This window comes from Chinchilla lanigera, unplaced genomic scaffold (assembly GCF_000276665.1).
Source record: "Chinchilla lanigera isolate Chin_1 unplaced genomic scaffold, ChiLan1.0 scaffold00019, whole genome shotgun sequence".
Classification (NCBI taxonomy): Eukaryota; Metazoa; Chordata; class Mammalia; order Rodentia; family Chinchillidae; genus Chinchilla; species Chinchilla lanigera.
This window is the reverse complement of record NW_004955420.1, coordinates 28,597,598-28,605,922: the sequence shown is the minus strand read 5'-3', so window position 1 is coordinate 28,605,922 and position 8,325 is coordinate 28,597,598. Positions and strand designations below refer to the sequence as shown.

General features: G+C 53.5%; 1 long non-coding RNA gene across 8 annotated transcripts in view; it reads right to left on the bottom strand.

The window, feature by feature from the left end:
* Positions 1-1,917: 1,917 nt before the first annotated feature.
* Positions 1,918-8,325, bottom strand: part of LOC102003556 — a 7,612-nt gene continuing 1,204 nt past the window's right edge. The window contains exons 1-4 of one of the 8 annotated variants that reach the window (XR_260767.2): positions 3,851-6,938; positions 3,569-3,677; positions 2,801-2,894; positions 1,918-2,707 (exon numbers count right to left, since the gene is read on the bottom strand). This is a non-coding gene — a long non-coding RNA (uncharacterized LOC102003556). Of the gene's footprint in view, positions 3,284-3,568; positions 3,678-3,850; positions 6,939-8,325 lie in introns of those variants that run through there. The other 7 variants (XR_001233730.1, XR_001233727.1, XR_001233729.1 and 4 more) reach the window with 7 other exon arrangements.

Genomic DNA, 8,325 nt, shown 5'->3' with positions numbered 1-8,325 from the left:
CTCTCTGGGGCTGGTTTGCTCACTCCTTGTGCCTTTCCTCAGATGCTCCACATTCCTGGCTTTTCCAAGATCCTGGGGTGTTCACTGCACCTTTGGCTCCACACCCATATCTTCACACACTGCCCTCTTAGGGATACACTGCCTGGGCTCTTTCACCTTCTGAAATCTGAATGGAAGGCTTCTTCATCCTACCCTCTTCCAACCAGTCTTACATTCTGTATGCACCTAGAACCGGCACCATGTGGGTGATGTCAGGGTCTGCTGCCACCTTGGTAGCCAGGCCACCTTGACTTATGGCTGCAGAGGCCTTTGAGTTCCCTGATGGCTGAGCATTGTGAAAACAATCCCCTGAGTGGCCATTCTTGAGCTCAGGTGCCCTGGGGCTCTCTTCTCAAAGCAGTCTTTCATTTTGCAGGCCAAAGGACAGGGTCTTGCTCTGTCCTGACATGCCCTTGGGCCATTTTTCCTACTTTCCTGTTATAAAATACTTGGCTTTTTTTCAATGCTAATCTTTTCAGCAGCTATGCTCTTCTTTGCTCCATCTTCGCCACAACTTTTTTTGGTAAAACTGAAAACTTAAAAAAAAAAAAAAAAATCACTCAGCTATGCCATTTGCTCTTGATTCTCAATGTAGAGCTGGCTAAAAGCCCCCAAAGTATCCATGGTACAGACTGAATGTTGGGCTGCCTTGAAATTTCCTTTGCTAGATTAATTAGTTCACCACCCTTAATCTCAGTTTCCTGAAATCTCAGGACAGGAGCAAAATATAGATGAATTTTCTGCCAGAGGTTACCAACGTGGCCTGGAGTCCAACTGCCAATGGAGTCTTTCTTCTCACCTGAGCCTAATCCTTACTGTCTGCTTTCTTCTTAACGTTCTGGTCTTCTGCCCTCTCAGGCTCTCTCATCAAGCTTAGCTTACAGTGTTCTAGGACTTCTCCAGCTGGTATCTCCAAACGCTTCCAAATTCCTCCTGCAGAACAGTTCCAAAGACTTCCAAACCGCATAGTCAAGAACAGTCCCAGAGATATCCCACTCCTGATATCAAAATCTGTCTTAGTCATTTTTCTCATTGCTGGAACAAAAGACTCAGTAATACCCACAATGTAAAGGAGGAGAGGTTTGACTCATGACTGGCAGAGGTTTCAGGCTGTAGTTGGCTGGCTCCTAGGCAGGATGGCTCAACACCTCCTAACAGCAAGTCAGCCCAATGTCCCATGATCCAATCACCTTCCAAGGGTCTGGCCTAAGATCAGTGAGGCTTTAGGGGGACATCTAGGCATAAAGCACAACAATGTCGAAAGGGCAGTGTCGAGTAAAAAGTTTGTTTATGTGGATCTCCAGTTCAGCAGGAAAGTCTTGGATGAAGGTACAAATTTAGAAGTTATCTAAGTATGAATGGTGTTTAAGCCTCAAGATTCAATGAGATCACTCTAGGAGCGAGTAGAGTATGGTTTCCCAGAAGCCACACACAGAAGGTGTTTCCAGGAGAAAGCGACAGAGACTTAGTCAAGCACAGCGAGAGGGCAAGTGAAAGAGGAGCAGGGAAGAACCCCGTGTGAGGGTCAGTATTGGCCCTGGCAAGGGCTGTGTGGGTGAAGGAGTCTGGAAAAAGCCTAAGTAGACCAGGTGGAAGGGCAAAGTGGAGGAGAGGCATTGGAGACTGTGACAACAGGCAACTTTGCAAGTTTTGCTGTTAAGGAGAACAAAAAATGGGGTGGTGGCCAGAGGTGGAAATGAAGTCAAGACAGTGTTTTCTTCTTTTCAAGGAAAAAAACAGTATGCTTATATATTGGGGAGAATGCCCCAGCAGAGCGGAAAGATCTAAGGATGAGGGAAAGGGGAAAATTATTGTCGCACGGTACCTGGGCCGGTGTGTGTTTCTGAAGGATGCCGTAGCAAGTCGCCCCACACTTGGTGGCTTAAAACCACAGCATTTATTCTCTCACAATTCTGGAAGCCAGAAACCTGCAACTGAAGTGTTGGCAGAGATGCTCTCCCTCTGGGATCTTGCTTGTATCTGGGGGAAATGTTGAACCCCTGGAGTTTTGCATAGAGGAGGGACAGGAGATTACTCACACTGGGGGGGGGGGTGCTGGGGGTGGAGCCCAGGGCTTCACACACATTCCTCTCTGAGCCACACCTCTGCATTACTCAGATTTTACACCATCATTGGCTGCTGTGGAGCTGTGGAGGAAAAAAATCCATTCCTTGCGTCTTTGCCTTCTGGTGACCACTGGCTTCCCTTGACCGTGGCCACATCTCTCTGCTCTGTGTTCATATCACCTGTTTCTCTGGGTCTCTCCTCTTCTGCCTGTCTTCAGTTTCCTTCTGCCTTTCTCTTGTTAGGCTACTGTCATTATCCCAGATAATCTAGGATAATCTCATTAACTAAGATCGTTAACTTAATTACATTTGCAAAGTCTTCTTCCAAACAAGGTCACATAAATGGTTCCGGGCAGCAGGACGCTTTGGGGCCACCAGTCAGCCCGAGGGAGCAGTTTACAAGGAATGGGGCCTGATTCACACGGGGCGAGCCGGCTTTTGGTGGGAGCAGGGACAATTGGTCCACAGAGGTTTGGTCCAGGTGCAGGCTGCAGAGTAGCAATAGTGGTGGAGAACGCGGAGGTTCTCTTGCTGCTTCCATTTCCTCATGGAGATGAGAGAAAGGGCCATGGCAGAGAGTGGAGATGTGACGGACTTGGAACCTTGGGGGGAAAGGGTAACTGCTGTGGTCATCCTGGAGCTGCGAGAGTGGGTGGGCAGGAGAAGGACGAGCTGTGAGCAGTGTTGAAGCCCACCTCAAAGCGAGACTCCTCAGCCTGGCCACAGTCAGTGCCCATATGCAGGGCAGGAGGGGCAGAAAGTAGATTCTGTGCAGCCTGTTTTGCAGCTCTGAGGAAGAGAGTGTGGAAGGAGGGAGTGTGCAAGAAAGTGATTATCACAATTGACCATGGAGCCTAGACAGGCTGGGTGTAGCCTGTAATACCTGCACTCTGGGAAGCTGCACTCTGGGAAGCTGAGGCAGGAAGATCACAAGTTTGAGCCAAGCCTGGGCAATTTAGAAAATTGAAAAAGAACAAAAGAGAACAGAGAGGGTTTGAGGAGGATGGGAGGAGTGGAAAGCGGCAGGCTTAGTGGATTGCAGGCCCTGAAAGCACCAGGCTGTGGAGACAGAAGACCAGCAGGAGTGAGCTCAGAAGCCAGGGGGTGATGGTTACAAGTTGGGAGTGCAGAACCGGACCGCGGAGGAGCTGCAGGCGTGGCGGGGTCTTGCCTGGAGCCTGGGGGAACGGTGTTTAGGTGAGGCATGACATCCACCCGTGTTCACTGGGGACGTGGGTGGTGGAGGCACGGGGTGGCAGGGAGCTGACAGACGAGTAAACAGGCAACTCTGACCCTGTTCAAGCTGACAGCCCCGGGGGCGGGCAGGAAGGCCCCGGTGGGTATGATGGTCCCTCGGGCAGGGTGTGTGGCTGCCCAGAGGAGGAACCCCCACGAGACCTGCAGGCCGAGCAGCTCAGCAGAGAAGAGCGGCACAGGGCAGACGGCGCTGTGCATGGAGCTACCTGCAGGCATGGAGGGCCCGGAGCTGGAGCTGGCACCTGCTGCTCTTCGTGCTCTCTGCCGCTGATTTTGCCAGAATGTGAAACAGGGACACTTCGCTCCTTCGGCAATCTAGCAGTTGAGGCACCATTAGTTTCACGTCAGACATCACGGTGGCTGGAGCTCAGTGGGAGGGGAAGGCAGCTCCGCACCGCCCTTCCCCCAGCCGTTTCCCCTGGGTGCTGTTCCCGCCCAGCCTCAGGGACCTCTGAGTCTGGGGCCAGGGCTCAGGGTGCTGGGCAGACCTGCGGTGGGGGTGAGCAGGCTGCAGGGTGAAGGGCCTGGCTGTCCTCCGTGGCTGGGAACGCGTCCGGTGCATTTGAAGGAGGTGGATGGACTGGGGCACAAGACCAAGACCAGCTGCCAAAAGGCAATAGGGCCGGGCTGGGGTCCCCTCCAGTGGCAGAGCGCTCACTGAGCGTGCTTGTAACCCCTATTCCATCCCCAGCACTGCAAAAAAAGAAAAAAGAAAAAGAAAAAAGCAACTGGTATTAATATCTTGTTCTAATTCTAAGGAGTGTTACAAATATTTTTCTAATTCCTAAGGCGCCCATGGGCAACTGGTCCTCATTGTAAACACAAGGCTTCATGTCCTAACCCCAGACTCTCCCTCCAGCTCCGTTCTGCTCCCTTCCCGGAGGCGGCGAGGCAGAAGGGAGGAGCTGCGTGGGCCGTGGGGTTTGTCCACAGCATGGGACTCTGTGTAAGCTAATCCCCTCTACTTATCTGTCAGCTGTGGACTGGAACAGCTCCCCACGTGGCCGTGGGAGGATCCAGGGTGATGTCATATGGGACTTGGTGCAGGCACGTGCCCCATAAACGTCAGATTAAACCCAGACACTCTTTTCCCAGTATTGCGCCATGGCTGTCAGGTGACCTCTGCTCGCTTTTGGGAAGGGGCGAGCTCTTCTGGGCATGCCCCTCCGTGTGCAGGGTGGGTGGAGGTGGGCACCCTGCCACCACGTCCTGAGGCTGTCCTTGTAATCATCACTGGGTTCCTTACACCTCTATTAAGTGAGGGAAAACATTTCCCCTCTCTGTCCCCACAGAGCAAGAGTAAGGTGTTCTGAGAACTACGGATCTGATGAACCTTCAGTCGCCTGCCCTCCACTCTAGTAGCCGTGAGGTGGGGGGAGCATGTGGCAGCTTTCAGGTGACACAGTAGCAGTGGGGCGCCGGCACCGGGCTGGTCTTCCTCCCAGCCTCTGCCACCTCTGCTGTCAGTGAGCATCAGCTCCAGCTGGTCCTGCACAAAGCGGTGAGAGGAGGGCTTAGAAATGTGGATTTGACCCTGTTACTCCATACCTGAAACCCACATTCCCTAAAACCCGGGTGGTGGCCCAGGGCTGCCTTGCCCCTCCCTCTCTCCCCTGGGCCTCTCCCTCCACCCGCCCCCATGCTGGCCCTGTCCCTCCCTGGGTCTCCATGTGAGTGTGATCTCCTCAGACAGCTCCCTGGCCAATTATCACTTCTGATGCCCATGTCCTTATCCTTAGGGTGCTCCCCATGAGCTCACTGAGCCTGTGTGTATCCCCGTCGGACTTCTCTCCTGGACCAGAAGATCCGGGCAGAAATGCATCTGTTTTGTTCTCTAGTCTATCTGCCTGGCCCCACCCCACATCCGCTGCAAGCAGGCACGCACTTGCAAAGTACTGCTAAAGAATAACTTAGGCACCTCCTTACTTTTTCTTTTTAAAGACAGGGTCTCACTATGTTGCCCAAGCTGCTCTTGAGCTGCTGGATTCAAGTGATCCTCCTGCCTCAGCCTCCCAAGCACTGGAACCACAGGCTGGCGGCACCCCACCTGGGTGCACCTACCTTTTATATTTGACCTAAACTAGTATTTTAGTTTAGGTCTGCTGACTGGGCACCTTCTATGGACCAGGCACTGTTTTTGGTGCTGGAAATGCAGCAATGAATAAACAATGAAAAATCCTGGGCTACAGGATGCTTTCTCACTGGTGAGTCAGGAATCTGTTATGTCTGCTCTGAGTCACATCCTAGTTGACTGAATTTGTTCTGCATCCACTTGACCAATGGGAGACAGGATCCTGACGCAGGAGACAGGACCACAGCCTTCTACCTGGTTCCCCAGAGGAGCGGAGCCCCAGCTCTCCAAGGGTTTGTGCACTCTCTCTCTTTCTTTTTTCTGTCTCTCTTTCTCTCTCTCTCCCTCTCCCTCTGCCACATGCTTTCTGCTCCTGACCCCTTTTTCCACCCCCGTTATATGGAGCCACTTCCCAAAAGAATCTCTCCAGCTGTCAGTTCTTGCCAGTCCTTCTCCACTGCTGCTTCCGGGGGAACCAAGCTGACCCAGTGGGCATTTCAACTCCTTCTGTCATTTATTTCTGTATGTCTTGCTTGGTGCTGCTGTCTTCTAGCTTCTTCAGTGACTCAGATCAGATAGTATTTGTTGTATTTTCCCTCAGTCGCAAACTCAGGGCGTGGCAAATGTCAAAGGCGCGTGTTGGCTTCGACCTGATCTCAGCACAGTAGGACTGCAGTGCTGTCTGTGGCCCACAGGAAGCCAGAGTGCAGACTCTGCCCGTCGGAAGTGGGATGGAGCTGGGCCCATGGTCTGAGGACTCTCCTCCGTGTGCCCAGCTGACTTCTGTATCCCAGCGTCAGCCGCTGCTCAGGTGGCTCCGGGCTCAGAGTGGCCCCCACTGGTCTGTTCCCTGTAGGGGGCTCCGCCTGCCACCTGCTCCCCGCTCCTCAGTGGGACTTGTGGTCCTTTGTCTGCTGCTGGCGCTGGGAACCAGATGTCAGGGCCTGTGCCTGCAAGGCCACAGCCAGGGGCTCCACCGATCAAGCAACTTCACAATTCTGCGCCAACCTCGACCGAATCTTGTGGACGCGCGAAGTGACAGGCAGCTGGCAAAGGTGCAAAGGTCATCCAGCACCCGACGAAGCTGCAGTTTTGGGGTCACCAAGAACAGGGTGCTTCTGACACCATGGATCCCTTTTCTCTTTAAGGCTTCCAGAAAGTGGGAAGGTGGGACTATGGGCCCTGGTCCTCTTAAATGACAGAGCAGGGAGGAGCCGGGTCCATCTACTACACTCTAGCTGGCCTCCTCCGTTAGCAGCCTCGAGGTTTGTCACGGTACCATGTCCCGTCTAAGTCCTCGGAGATTGCTCCGCCTATCTGCTGTCACCCCTTCCCAGGTGCCCACACACCTGGCAAATATCTGATGATTTTTTTGGTAACAGAAATTTTGACATACTGCAGATTCACATTCAGTCTTAAGAAATGATGCATCGCTGGGTGTGGTGGTACACGCCTGTAATCCCAGCACTCAGGAGGCTGGGGCAGGAGGATCACCATGAGTTTGAGGCCAGCCTGAACTGCACAATGAGACCCTGTCTCAAAAAAAAAAAAAAAAGATGCATCATGTAGTCTTCCTGGTTGCAGTTTTTGAAGCCTTACTACAATGTCACAGTAGGTTACTGACATGAGTAGTCACCTCCCTTACTCAGATCTTCCAATTGTCTTGTACCCAGGAAAGTTCTGTGCACTTTTATCACTTCACCACAATTAGGATACTTAGTCCTCAAACCACAGGATCCCTTTCCTCTTATACTCACTGCTACATTCCTCCTACCCCACCTCAGCCTGCACCTGATGCTATTTCAAAATCATTTTACTTAGAAATAAATCCAGACTTGCAGAAATATTCTAGTGCTCCTCATACCAAGGTCACTAATACTATTTTGCCTGTTGCTGTGTCATTCTTTGCTATCAATGTCTATTTTTCCCCCTAAATCACTTGAAGGTAAGTTGCCCCTTTACCTCTGTGGTGCATGTTTCCTAAGAACAGAAATATCCTCATGCACAAGTGCACTACAAATTATCAACATCAGTGAATTTAACATTGATTCTATGCTTTCATCCACTACGTGGATTCTGATGTTTTTCAACTGGAATGTCCCCTCCCCTTCACAGCCAGCTAGGATCAGTTGTCATGGCTCTTGGCCTCTACTCTGGGACATTTCCCACGCCTCCTTTTGTCTGTGACCCTGAGATTTTGGGAGAAAACTCCCCTGCTCCTTCTAGTGGGTGCTCCTTGTTGTGGGTATTTCTGAGGTTCTGTCCCTGTCAGATCCAGGCGGTGCGTTCCCCGGGGGTCCTGGTCACTGGGCCAGCGCTGCCCACCTGCCCTTCGTTGTGGTCCTATTTGCCCCTTGTTACTAGCAAGCAAAGCCTGTCGGGAGCCAGGTGCCCCGGCCAGTACCAAGGCCCGGCGGACCCCGGCGCTGCCGTCCATCTGATCCCTGCAGCACCGTTTTCACCGCTGGCCAATCGCGCGCCCTTCTCAGGCCGGGTTTCCAGAGTCTCGGTCTCCTCCCCGCGCCCTCTGGGCCGACGCCAGGCAGGGGAGGCAGCCTTGGCCGCCCCAAGAGGAGCGCAAGGGCGCTGGGCCCCGCAGGGCTGCGTGGGCTGCTCCCGGGCCCTGTCCGCTACGCCTGTCGCCCTCACCCCTTGGCGGCCTTTCCTTCAGATTGCCCGACCCTGTCCCCCATCCAGGCGGGGGTGAGGCCTGAGGACCCGCCCCGGGTCCGTGCTGAGGGGCTCTCGGGACGGTGAGGCTTTCCAGACTCGCCCTTCCCGGACCAAGCGCAGGGAGGGCTCCGAGGGCGGAGGGCGTCGTGGAGGCGGCGGCCCTCCGGAGGCGAGTGGGCGTGGCCTGGAGGGGCGTGGCCGGGCGGAGCGCGACCGGCG